Source organism: Urocitellus parryii, chromosome 8, assembly GCF_045843805.1.
Source record: "Urocitellus parryii isolate mUroPar1 chromosome 8, mUroPar1.hap1, whole genome shotgun sequence".
NCBI classification, from domain to species: Eukaryota; Metazoa; Chordata; class Mammalia; order Rodentia; family Sciuridae; genus Urocitellus; species Urocitellus parryii.
Window position 1 is genome coordinate 34,644,164 of NC_135538.1, and position 14,436 is coordinate 34,658,599.

The 14,436-nt window shown below is 32.1% G+C and overlaps 1 protein-coding gene across 1 annotated transcript in view; it reads right to left on the reverse strand.

The window, feature by feature from the left end:
• The window catches only part of Lama2 (laminin subunit alpha 2), a 555,405-nt gene that overhangs the window by 404,036 nt on the left and 136,933 nt on the right, over positions 1–14,436 (reverse strand). The gene's annotated exons all lie outside the window — the stretch shown is intronic.

The window sequence follows — 14,436 nt, forward strand, 5'->3', positions numbered from 1 at the left end:
TAATTAGATATCAAGTTGGAAAGAGAATGAACATTCACAGTATTTTGAAACTTTCAACTGAAAGAGACAAAGAGAGAAATAAGTACATGGATAAATATTTCCTAAATGGGGAAAAAAATCTACCTGGATCTTCCTTCCCATCTATCCTTATAATTCAGCTATCAGCAGTCATCTGTTTTGGAATTAGTTTTTTTTTTTTTTGGCTTATTTGTTTGTACTATTGGAATGAATAGAGAATTTAAATGGTAGTTTGTAAATAAAATGGTAGAATATATTTTAAATTTTATCTAATTATTAATAGAAATGTATCACTTGGATAAAAAGTCATTTTGCTGGCTTCCATGGTATTGGCAGGCTTCATGAAGTTAATGGTGCTTCCCGAGGCCTGGCTAGCTGTGCTAAGTCACTTATATTATCCTTATATTTCAGGAGGGACATAACTCCAAAGATATGGGAAAATGTCTATATGATCTTTGTCTGTAATTCAACTTTCAAATAACTAATTTTCAAAGACTATGTAGCCATAAGAGGGAAGATGCTCATAATGTAATATCCAGCTAACAAAAGAGGATATGAACTTTTTCTGCAGTATGCTGACAATGTAAAATGCATGTGTGTGTGTGTGTGTGTGTGTGTGTGTGTGTATGTGAGTACAAGAGAACGGAATGGAAATAATTCCACGTTAATGCTATTAACTAATTTTTATAATATAAAAATGTCAGAATCTATTTTGAAAAGGCAATTTGTGAGACAAATCTATAAATATTGCTTTGCTTGTTCTGAAACACAGATCAAAATTTCAAGATATATACAGGAAAAATAATCAACAAGAAAGTGCCAATAGGAAAACCAAATATTTCAGGAATAAAATTTAAAACTATCAATTTTAAACCATACTGGAAATGGTAATCTATAATCATTTTAAAGATAAAGAAAAAGATATTTGGTGAAATGTACTTTTATACAGGCATGCAGCTCACTAATAAATTTGAAATTACAAGTTTAAATTAAAAATCAAGAAAATTAAGGTTATCAATATAGATAGTATACAGAGATTATGAAGATAAACTTTTTCTCAAGAAATTTACAGTATAGCCAAATTTGGAAAAGACAGTAAATGCATTGATGTTACTTTGTTGCTGTTTATAATACCATACTAAATACACTTACAATACAGAATTCAAATAAGAGTTATTTTGCTGAATCTGTAAATTTCTACTTCAAAAGTAGCCCATAAAAGACTTAGTTTACAGGATGTTTAAAATATTCAGATATTTAAATATTTAGATAGAGTTGGGAGTGAGGCTCTGTATTAGAGAACTTGCCCAGAAGCAGCAAAGCTCTGGGTGTGATCCCCAGTATGACAAAACAATTAAATAAGTAAATAATAAAATATTTATATCATTAAACAAGTCATATCTATATTGGAATAGTAATTTACACCATTTATGAGCAGAGAATAATTTATATAATCTCTTACAGAAGAGGGAAAGAATATAATTAAGACAGTAATGTCAGTAACAGAAGAAATCAGAGATGGAAAGATTTAGCAAAGTAGCAGATTAATGTAATAGTAATTACTGGGCACCATTACATGCCAGGCACCATTATTTAGATAGATACTAGGAAGCATTAAGTGAAATTATGAAAAAGGATAACCAAGAACTCATATTGTTCTTTACATTGTAGAAGCATATTGGAAAATTTGCACTAGCTTTTAATCCAAATATCTAGTGCTAATATCCTTTCATGTAAAAAATGTTCTGTTAAAGTTCTCATTATATTTTTAGAAATATTTTGTTTTTTATATCACTTAAAATATCATTTAATCTATGTTGACATATATAGATTAAATGAGAATATGATAAAACAGATTTTTTTCTAGGAAGCTGTTTTAGCATACTAAACTATCCTATTTGATAACAATATCAAAAGAATATGATTTATTATTTAAAAGTTATCCTTATTTTCTATATATCAGAAATTATATTTTAATAAGAATTCTATTTAATGTCCATAGGTAATAAAGACTTTAAAAGTCATGCTGATATGTAAACATTCAGGCAAGTTTTTATTTTGATTTCCAGAAAGAAATTAAATGTTCTTCCTGAGAAAAATCAATGAGTCACACTAAAAATGAAAAAAACAATAATTTAAACTTGAGAAAATCATTTAGACCAAATTGGATTAATAATGACCTTTCTCCAATCTTGCACAGTGATTAGTCTATTGCAGTAAAATTGCCCAAAGCATTTTTGTCAAAGACCCACAAATTCTGCATGACTTCTTAAAAGAAATTAAATTGACCAATGACTGGTATTTAATAATACAACAAATCTCTCCAAATCCTTCTGAGAGAGTTAAGAATATATGTGGATATTTAAGTATTAAATTCACTATGTCAAGTTATATCTACACGTATACGTTAAAAGTGAGTAACACTTTTGGTAAATCCCAAGCTTAACTTGGAAGTAGAATTTTAAATTTTAATTTTCTTTTGTATTAACTTATTCTTATTTTTAGTGAGATTATTATGATAATTAGTAAATAAGGGTTTACATATAGCATTAAAATCCTGATTTTCTTAATTCTTAATAAGTTGCATTAATTTCAGTATCAAAATAAGATTTTGCTCAGGAAATTTTTAACACCTCCAAATTTGGAATACACTACAAATAAATTGTTCCTATTTTGTTACTGTTTAGAATACCATCTACTTTAAGGGCACTTCCCAAAAAGAATCCCCATGTTATATGATCAAAAGAGAAATGTGTTGATTGGTTGAAACTGAATCTTTTAAATTATAATATTTTAAATCTTGCAAAATGAGGGCAATCTCTGAAATGAGAAAACTGGGGTCTGGCTCTATGGCTTTCCCTTTGTGGTCACAAGATATTGAATCTCTGGTGCAAAATGTTCTCCTCTGTAATAGTACCTTTCTTATAGAGTTGAAAACAATACCTAAGACGATTCATGTAAAATGTTTTATCCAGAGTAGGAAAAAATAGGTGTTCAGAAAGTGTCTGTGTAACTCCCTAGAGACAAAAATGCCTCTGTTGTAATTCTAAACATGAGCACTTGTGTTTTATATTTATATAATAAAGCCATAATTTATGCAAATAATAAAATGGGTCACATATTACCTGGATCTCAGCATGAATCTTTCACTGATGACCTGTTTCAGCAAAATGAGCAAAAGTGCCCAGTATTTAATTTTCTTTAACTTATTGATCTGTCATGTTTCCAGATTAGCGGCACTCTGCATTGCTATTCTTTCTAATATATATGTTTTAAAAATATTTCTCTTAGAATGTAACAATGTTATGTCAAGAAATATAAGAAAACTATGGCTGAAAATATGAATGATTAATACTTCAAACTCACTAGGAAAACTAACAAAGATGAAAAAGAAGAGAAACAGAAAAATAACAAATGTTAGAGAAGGTGTGAAAAAAACTGCACACTTGTGTACTGGTGAAAATGTTAAAATGGTGGAGCCATCATGGAAAAACAGAATGAGGGTTCCTCAAAATAATAAAAATGGCTTTACCAATTGGTCAGCAAAATTTCTAGGTATATGAGCCAAAAATATGGGAAAAAAGAAACCAGAGATTTGAATAGATAGTCATATACCCATGTGCACAGCAGCATTATGCACAACAGTACAAAGGTGGAAGTAATCCAAATATCTATCGATGAATGAATGGAGAAACAACATGTGGTATATACATATAGTAGATATTGTTCATGATTAAAAGGAGAAGATTCTGCTACATGGGAGAATCTTAATGTTGTGCTAAGTGAAAGAAGCCTGTAACAAAGAAATATGATTCCACTAGTATCAGATATCTAAAGTAGTCAGATTCAGAGACAAAAGACAGAAAAGTGGTTGTTGTGGGATAAGGGGAGGATGAAATGGGTAGTTATTATTTAATGAGCTCAATATTTCATGTTTTAAACAAGGAAAAGAGTTCTAAATCTGGATGGTGGTGATGCCTGCACAACAATATGAATGTACTTGATGAATGAACACATGAATGTACAAGTGTGTACTCCAAAGCACTTGAGGGGATAACTTTTATGTTGCATGTGTGGATGTGTGTGCATGTGTGTATTATCATAATAAAAAAAAAGACAGCACATTCTGAGAGGTTGACCATAAGTGAAATTGTGTTCTAAAGAATTAAACACTGAGTGAATTGAAAACAAAAAGATAATCTTCATCAAAAAGTTAGTGAGAAACATAGGGTTTCCTTTTTCCTTATTGAAGATGCTATTTGCAGGGGCGGGGGGCAGATTTTTAGGTTTATAGCAATCCTGGGCAGATGATGCAGAGATTTGCATATGTGTCCAGGCCCCATACATGCACAGCTTCTCCCATGATCAACACCACCTCCCAGAGTGGTACATGTGTTACAGTTGTGAAAACTGCATTAACACATCATAATACCCAAAGTCTATAGAGTATACTAGGGTTCACTCTAGATGTGCCATCAGTGTATCAGGACAAATGTATAATAACATATTTTCTTCATTCAAATTTCATTGCTCTGCTTTTCACCCTTCCATCTCCTAAATCCTGATTTATTTAATAAAAAGTAAAAAAAATGTCATTTATTATAAATGTGTGCAATGATCTGCCTGAAAAATAATAGCTTCCTAAAAAAAGAATCTGACATATCAAGAGGCCAAATAAGAAGTAAGGAATGTTTCTTAGAGGTTTGGAAGGTTCCCTTGTAAGAAAAGGATAAACAAGGTGCTATACATTGCTTAGAGCTTTCTGTGCCACAGAGTTAAATGGAATTCAAATGTTCCACATCTTCTATGCTGCGTCTTAGAACATACCCATTTGTCTAGATCCATAGTAAAATGGTACCAGGGACACTTGAAATGTAAGATGCTGATTGGAGTACATTAATAATACTATCAAAATGGGATCTACTTACAATTTCTTTTCCTCTAAATCTGTTACATGGATTGTAATTAACTTGTACAATTACTTTATAATTTAAATCAGTCTTGTCCATAGATTAATTTATATTCTATTTATAGTTTTCTTGAGTATATCCTAAAAATAGTGGAGAAAAACATTTTTCCTTTCTTAGTCCATTTGTTAAATTCTGTATTTGTTAAAATTTTCCAACGTTTTCAGATTCAGTAAGTAAACAGATTATTTGTCAAATTGATGAATGTAAATGATTATCATTTCAAATAAATTGAGAAAGCTGATGAGGATGATGATAGAGCAAAATGTGACATTCTATCACATACTATTACTAAGAAAATCATGTATTCCAACCCACTGCTGCAAGATTTTAGCATGAAAACAGCAACCAGTATGAAGGCAGAGAGTTTAATTAATTAGTTACCTTATATTCTGAGCACTATTTATCTTTGCTTCCTAACCTGAACCAGACTTATTATATCAGTATAATGATAATGACTCAATGCTGAAAGGCAAATGCTCATTAGTGTTTGGGATGGATTTTCTTAGTTGTACTGTATTCGTTGTAGTTGTGTCCATTGTTTCAGTTAATTTGAGAATAATCTATAATGAGCTTCCTACAACCAATTAGGCAGAAAGGCTGCATTTGAATATTTATAAAAACAAGCGAAAGTGAGGTGTTTTGACTAAGAAATATATTAATTTTACTTTTTCTTAACATGGTACTGGGGATTAAACTCAGGTATACTCTACCACTGAGATCCACTGAGTGGCTTTTATTTTTTTTATTTTGAGACAGTCTCTTCCAGGCTGGACTTGAATGAGTGCCACACCTGCCTCAAACTACTGAGTTGCTGGTATTATAGATGTGCACTACTGTGCCCAGCCAGGAATATATTACTTTTAATACTTGCTCACAATCTGGCTGATAAGCAAAAGATGCGGACATCTACTATTTCTATTTTTTGCTCTCCAATTTTATTGGTTATTACCTTAATTGAAAGGTTGAAGAATAAATGTGTGTAATTAAGTAAACAAATACTGGTAGGTAGAATCATGGTGGATGCTTCCAGATCAAATGTTATTTTTGAAGCCATTTGACTTTCATTAAAGATTCTCTAAGTTTAAAAAATATCGTACTCGTTGATTTCAGTTTTTTTTTAGTGTTGTTATTTCTAATATCTGAGAGATTTGACTCATTCTTCTCAGCATCTGCACTGACACAGTTGAACAATCCTCCCAACACACACTGTTTATTTTATTTATTTGTACCAGGGATTGAATCCAGGGGCACTTAACCATTGAGCCACATCCCCAGCCCTTTTTATTTTTTTTAATTTTGAGAAGGTCTTACTAGGTTGCTTAGGGCCTCACTAAGTTGCTGAGGCTAGCTTTGAACTGTGATCTTCCTGCTTCAGCCTCCTGAGCTGCTGAAATTATAGGTATGGGCCACCACACCCAGCTGCCTTTCTTCTTTTTTGACATATTTAATTTATCAACTCTGAATTTGGAATGCCTAGGATTCAATTTTAGGCACATTTTTAGTTCTATACTTTCATTCTAGATGGTCTTAAACAAGGGCTCAATGTTAATGAGAATCCTTTGCCAGCGTTATCCAAGTTGATATCATGACTTCTAATCTTTCCCTTCAACCTCAGTCTGATAAATTAAATTCTCTTTAATATTTCCATGTTGATGATCAATGTGTATTTCAAACATAAGCTAAAACAGAGCCCGTTATGCCACCCAGTATGTAAAACCTATCCCTCCATCACTTTATATTATCACAGTAAAACCTTCTTTCACAAATAAACTATGAATGTGGTGAAGTTACACAGAGAATGGCAAATCACTGAAGTTTAACACATGTTTAGAAAGATGATTAGTGAGAAAACTTATTCAATGTTTTATAAATGCTGAATATTATGTCCCTTCCAAATTCCTATGTTGAAATCCTAACCCTAGTGTGATGCTCTTAACAGGGAGGCCTTTGGGTGGTGATGTGGTCATGAGTATAGACCCTCATGAATGGAATCAGTGTCCTTATAAAAGAGACCCCAAAGAGCTCATTTGTTTCTTCTGCCATTTGAAGCTACCACAAGAACATGGCCATCTATAAACCAGGAAGCAAACCTTCACCCAACACATAATCTGACAGTGCCTTTACTCTGGACTTCCCCAGCCTCAAGAATTCCCAAGAAATAAATTTATGCTGTATATAAACCACCTAATCTATGGCATTATGTTATAGCCCAAACAGACTAAGATAATGCTATTCAACCTAAGAACTGATAGAAATTATATAAATTCTAAAAATGCAAACAAAATTTTATCATTAGAAACCAATGATTTAATCTCTAATTTAATCTTTAGAATAAGATTGTTACATTATGAATTTATGTTTCTTCTTATTCATTCACTTAATCCTTCATTCACTTAATAAAAATGTATTGAGTGTTCTCTATATGCTGGACACTGTTCTAAGGGCTTAGAATGTAGTATTTTTAAAAAATTGAAATATCATATGGTACATCATTAATATGCAAATTTTCATGTTTTATGTAAATTAAATATTTTTAATTTATATTCAAAAAACTTAAAAACAAATATTTCCAACCTCATGAAATTTGCTTTTAGAAGTGAAAAAAAAAAACCATTCAACATAAATAGTAAAATATACATACATGGAAAGTTATATTGTGTAGAGAAAAATAAAGCAAGGAAGTGGTCTAGGAAATGGCTGCCGTTTTAAATGGAGTCCTCAGGGAGATCCTTGCTGAGAAGACAACACCAAATATAACCGCAAAAGAGGTGAGAACACTGGCCAAGTGGAAAATGGGGAAAACAACTACAGGCAGAAGAAAGAGCAAGTACAAGGGTGCTAAGGCAGGAGGGTGCAAAATGTTAGTGTTCAAGAAATCCAGAGAGGCAACAATCAGGGCAGATGAAAAAGGGAAATCAGTACATGAAGCTAAAAATGAAACAGGTTGAAGAATTGGTCCTTTAAGGACTTATGAGTCATTGTGTTTACCAAAGTGAGTGTGATGGGAAGCCCTTAGAGAGTTTCAGTGGAAGTGATGTGATCTGATTTTTGTGCCAAGATTACTGTGACTGCTGTATGGAGAAAATACTGAAGAGGAGAGGAGTAGAAACCAGTCAAGACTAATATTCTGTACAATATAGACACTGAAGTTGGTTGTGAACTACATAAATGACTAAAAAGTCAACACAAATCCATTTATAGAGAGAATATATTTTCTATTAACCACAGATCCTACTGCTACACCAAACAAGGTCTATCTAAGTAGGATGTTTTCATCATGTAATCTCTGTTGTTGGATTTGAATTCCCACTTTAGCAGGGTTTCAAATACTACCAAGAAATAAATTCAGTGATTTCAAAAGCAGCCTTGTTTATTGTTTCCTTGGCTGAGCCACCATGCTTTAGTTTGATGTACTCTCATTTGTGACCTTTCAATTTTGTAACTTGTGTTTTGGGGGTTATATAAACAAATTAATACCAACAGCAGTGTCATAGAGTTTTTCCCCTATGGTTTCTTCTCATCATTTTATGGTTCCAGTCTTTAATTTATTTAAGTGGATTTTTTATATGTTGTGAGATAAGGGTCTACTTACATTCTTCTGCAGGTGGATATCCAGTTTTCCCAACATCCTATATTAAAGAAGCTATTCTTTCTCATAGTATATCCATGGCAGCTTGTTGAAAATCAATTGACTGTAAATGTGTATATTTATTTCTGGGCTCTCTATTCTTTTGCATTGGTCTATTTGTTTTTATGCTACTATCATACTTTTTTGACAGTATACACTGTAGTTATATTTTGAAGTCAGGTAATATGATGCTCTGTTCTTGTACTCAAGATTGCTTTGGCTATTCAATCCTTTGTATTCCCATAGAAACTTCAGGAATTTTTTTCTGTGAAAAATATCAGTGAAATTTTAATGAAAATTCATTATTTTTTATCACTTGGGCTGGTAGGAACATTTTAATAATATTAATTACTCCAATCCATGAACATAGGATATCCATTTATTACTGTCTTCTTAAATTTCTTTCATCCACATTTTATAGTTTTTAGTGGATGGGTCATTCAATTTTTTATTTAAACTTTTTCCCTAAATAGTCAATTTTGTTTTATTTCTGATGTAATTGTGAATAGTATTGTTCTTCTGGCTTCTTCTTTTCAATAGCTCATTAATATTATATAAATATGCTAGATTTTGTATTTTGATTTTACAATCTGCATTTTTACTAATTTTTTTAAATCATTTATGACACTTTTTGGTGGAATCATCAGGGCTTTTATATATAATGTCATCTGCAAACAGAGAATTTACATTATTCCTCTCCAATTTGGATGTATTTGATTTATTTTTCTTGCTTACTTACTCTGGCTAAGATTTCTAATACTTATATTAAATAGAAGTGGTAGGATGGGGCATCTTAATTTTGTTCCTGATAATGGAGGAAAAGCTTTCAACTTTTCACCACTGAGTATATTACTGGTGAGTCTATCATACATGGTTTTATTATATTGAGATATATTCCCTATGCACATAAAAGGATGTTGTATTTTGTGAAATGTTTTTCTGTATCTATTGATATAATCATACTATTTTATCTTTCATTCTGATAATATAGTATATTACATGTATGTAATTGCATATACTGAATCATCCATGCATCCCAGGGATAAATTTCACTTGATCATGCACAATGATCCTTTTAATATGATGTTAAATTCAGTTTGCTAATGTTTTATTGATGTTTATCAAGGTTATTAGGCTTTAGTGTCCTTTTCTTATCATACCATTGCCTGGCTTTGGTATAAGGGTAATGTTCTTCTCATAAAATGCATTTGGAAATATTCCTACCTCTTCAATTTTTTTGAAAGAGTTTGAAAAGAACTGGTATTTGTTATTCTTTAAATATTTGGTACAGAGAAAAGAATATGAGTCAGTTCCCTTATCCTTTACTGGACTGTTTCAGGTTTTCTATTTCTTCACAATTCAGTCTTAGTAGATAGTATGTGTCTAGGAATTTATACCCGTTGTCTAGGATATACAATTTCTTGACATAAAATTGTTCATAGTAGTATCTGATCCTTTATATTTCTGTGGTATCAATAATCGTGTCTTCTTTTTTTAAATTTATAGTTATGGTAAAGATATGTAATATCCCTCAAAAGTTCATATGTAAGACATGCAACAAACTTCACCAGTGAAAAGATTTGATTATGAGAGTTATAACCTAATCAGTAGATTAATCCACTAATATGGATTAACTAGGTAGTAACTGTAGGCAAGTAGTGTGTGATTAGGGGAAATAGGTCATTGGGGGAATGCCTTTGGGGTACACATTTGTTCCTGGTAAATGAAGCTCTCTCTGGCTTCCCTCTTGGCATGGTCTGATCTGTTTACTCCAACATGCCTTTCCTCGATGATGTTCTGACTCACTTTGGGCCCAGAGATATGGAGTCCACTATCTATGAACTGAGACTTCTGAAACCATGTGCCACAATAAATTTTTCTTCCTCTACATTGTTCTTGTTAGGTATATTGTCATAACAATGCAAAAGCTTACTAAAACATTTATTATTTTATATCTTTTATTTTATTTTATTGATTGTAAAGGAGATTGCTGATTTTGTTTATATTCAAAATATACCCTCGGTTTTGTTTGACTTTTTATTGTTTCTGTGTCTTTATACCAGTATTTCTGCTCTGATATTTCTTATTTCCTCCTCTCTAGTAACTCAAGGCTCAGTATGTTTTGCTTCTATTTCTTTGAGGAATAACATTAGGTCTTTTCTTTGAGAGTTTCCTTCTTTTCGATGTCGTGTTTATTGCTATTAGCTTTCCTCTTGGAATTGCTTTTGCTGAATCCTCTAAGTTGTAGTATGGTATAGAATTTTAGTAGTGTGTCTGTATCATTTTATTTGTCTCATTTTTAATTTCTTTGACCCATTCATTGTTTGGAAGCATTCTGTATAATTTTTGTGTATTTGTAAGTTTTCCAAAATTTATCCTTGAAAAACAGATCCTTGTATAGGAATCAGTAATAAGAGTATAAAAAATAATTTGATATGAAAGAACAATGACGTTCTTTCAAGACTGAAAATTCAATCATGTTTCAAATGTTTAAATTAAAAAAAAAACTTGAATAGATGATGTATTCTGTGCTTCATTGTCATAAAAGGACTCAACCATTAAATTAATAGTTCTGGGCTTTAAGAGAAGTTTCTTCTATGTTACTCAAATAGATTCTAAAAATATAGTTATACTACTTTGAATTCCTTCTAAATTATAACTCATATTTAAAATTGTTAACCCATCTCTCCAAATATGTCTGTATGAAGTCAATGTGTAAGACATTTAGGCTTAAAATATGTGTGTAGTATGATCTCTGTAGCTGCAAGACAATCTTATTTGTAAATGCCCTTTTAAGTCTAAGAAATAGACATGAAATAGAAGAAGTGTTTATTAAGCTAACCAGGACTCCTACACACTGCAAAATTATTTCCCCTCACTCCTCCATTACTAGGCACGAGTATGACTTCAATATATGCTAGCATAGTCTATTATCCGCTGGTCATTTGTGTTTTATACAAACTACCAATCTGCCTTTTCTCTAAAGAAACCAAAGGGCAAGACTGATAAAAATTTTAAAAGTCATAAAATGAGATCAGATATCATGACACATTCTCATGACATCTTGTCAGAATATAAATGTTTTGAAATTATATTACCATTCAATTCTCTTTTATTGTCTTTTAAATTTCTGTATACTTTTGTTTGTCATATTAGGTATTTGCATACATATCACTGGAACATTTCATCTTCTATTCAAGTTTATGCTGATCCAAAGTTCTAATAATTGACATAATTGCCAGATGGAATTTAGTTGCTATATGCTATTATCATTATTTTACAATCACACTGTAATGTGTATTCTGCTCATCTAGATATTGGGGCACAGCATGATTAAATCATTAGCTTAAGATATGCTATGAGTAAACAATTGGAAAAAGCCAATAGTTCTTTAGTAATAAATGTAAAAACAGTCTTCTTATAAAATAGGCAGTTACTTTCTTGTCAATACATTTTTCATATTTTTCTGGTGCTTATCTTGAATACTAAAATGTGAAGAAATCTCTCAGTATAGTCTTTAATGATTTAATCAAGAAAATCTAATGATTGTTACTTATATTTAAGTTAGTAATTTACTCAAAGTGTTTCACAGAGGAGTCAAGAACATATCAACAAACCATTAGCACTTATCAAAATTCATACATCTCAAAACAAAAACAAAGAATAGATGCTCAAACTTCTTGTGAATTAATGACAAACACACATTTACTGATGTTTACCTATTCCTAACAATATCACTGCACTTGACTCCCAGTTGGATAATAGCTTATATTATGCTGAGTAACCTATTATTCCTTTATACTCTAAGTGGAAAAGACAGCTTCTATGCCACTTTAGAGGCACATTGGACTCTACCAGAAATAAGAGATCTAGTTCCATTCTTTTTTGCTTACATAGAAGACAAGAGAACAGAGTACAGTATTCTTTGATCGTAGACTACGTATGAACCCCGTGAAAATATATACCAGAAATTCTCATGTGCTTCCTAGCTTAAGGTTCTCAGACCCCTGTTAGAAAATGGTGGCATAGTTTGGGTTCCAGATTCAGACTATTCCAGTCAAAATCCAGACTCTCTATGCTAAGCTTTGTAAAGAAGGCCAAGTTTCTTAAATTCTCTGACCCTACTAATATTCTTCAGCTATTAAATAGGAATAATAATACTAGTTTTCTTATGGGATTATTATGAGAAGTGAGTAACTTAATAAAGAATGTCCTTATTTTCTCTGTTGCCAAATGCATTAAAATATGCCTTTCTATGGTTTGCTTCCTAGGTAAGTACTATAAATATGTTGCCACAGTTTGTTATTACAAAGGCTGAGGCCGAATGAGAAGTGTGGGGTTCCTTCTTGTCTACGGAATTATATAAAGCCTGTTTACGAAACCTCCTTGATGTACATCATTAAATAATAGACTAAATAAATTTTTATTTTCTTTTACGGATTATCTATATTCTCCTCTTAAAAACATAGTAGGTTGTCTTTCAGTAAGTTAGAGTAGGCTAACGTAAATAAAAGGGAATGGGTGGGCAATACCCTAAAATATCAGACCATTTGATTACAAAGCTTATGTATATTGTGCAGTTACAGGTATTGGAGTCAGTAGCCCTTAATTATATACAGAATTTCCCCACTAGTCAGGATTGTTAGGATGACTGAACTCTAAGAGATGCTTTGGAGTATTCATTCATCTTTAATCTATCATAACATGTGGAAAGAAAACAGAAAAACAAATCTGCCTAATTCCTTTTTTTTTTTTTTTTGTAGTACTTGGGATTGAACACAGAGCTGCTGTATCATTGGGCTATATCTCCAGCCCTATTTTATTTTATTTTTGTGACAGTATGTCCTCAAGCATGTGATACTTCTACCTCAGCCTACGGAGGAGCTAAGATTTCAGGCCTGGCTCAAAACTACATGATTCTTCAGATTGTGTATGGTAATGAATAATGGTGATGCAAAAGAAATTTGGAGAAATATAACTGCTTTCATTAAAAAAATGAGCTTTGGGATGAATTCTTTGACTTATGAAATAAATGACAAGCATGTTGGACAAAAATGATTTAGTAAAAACTGGTGATTCCACCATCCAGCTGTAAATTAGAAAGAAAAATGCTGCTATATTTGATAACAGATAAATAATGTTGTGGTAGAGCTCAAAAGGTAGTTCAAGTGATTTGTGCAAATTATATTAATAATTGACTCTCTTGCTCTATGTGCAATCTAAGAGAATAAGTGGAGAGTAAACCAGAGCAATAAACCATCACTATTTATTGGTTTCCTATCCCAGGAGATGACCCAAGTCAATGGACAGCAGACATACTCTTGATTGGGAAGGCAGACTTTCAATGATCATATGAAAGAGAAGTACTGCTGTGATCGATAAAGGACCAAGCTGTCTTTATCCAGAGGAAGATAAAGTCCAATTTGAGGGTAGGATCCACAGGGAATTCATGCACAGGGTTAATTGACCTAAAGCAAGATTGATCAGTGTGGTAGATGGCCTGGCCACTCCCAGACAATGCACAGAGAGTTCTTGGGAAATATCACTAACTCAGACCTGACATTCAGCTGCTGTACACTAATATGAGTAGAAATAAATCTATGTCAGTTGGCAATTTAGCTGCAGCACTGAGCCCTGCCGCCACTCTGTTACTCAGGTTCAAAGGGTGAGATATGATGAAAGGGGGTCTGCTATATGACCTACCAGCTTGCTCACTCTTCCAATGGCTATCTGTGGCTCTTGATTACATACAGGTCTCACCAAAATGGGCCTAGATTCTGGAGAATGGAGGTTGAACTTTTCTGCCTGATGTCAATCTAG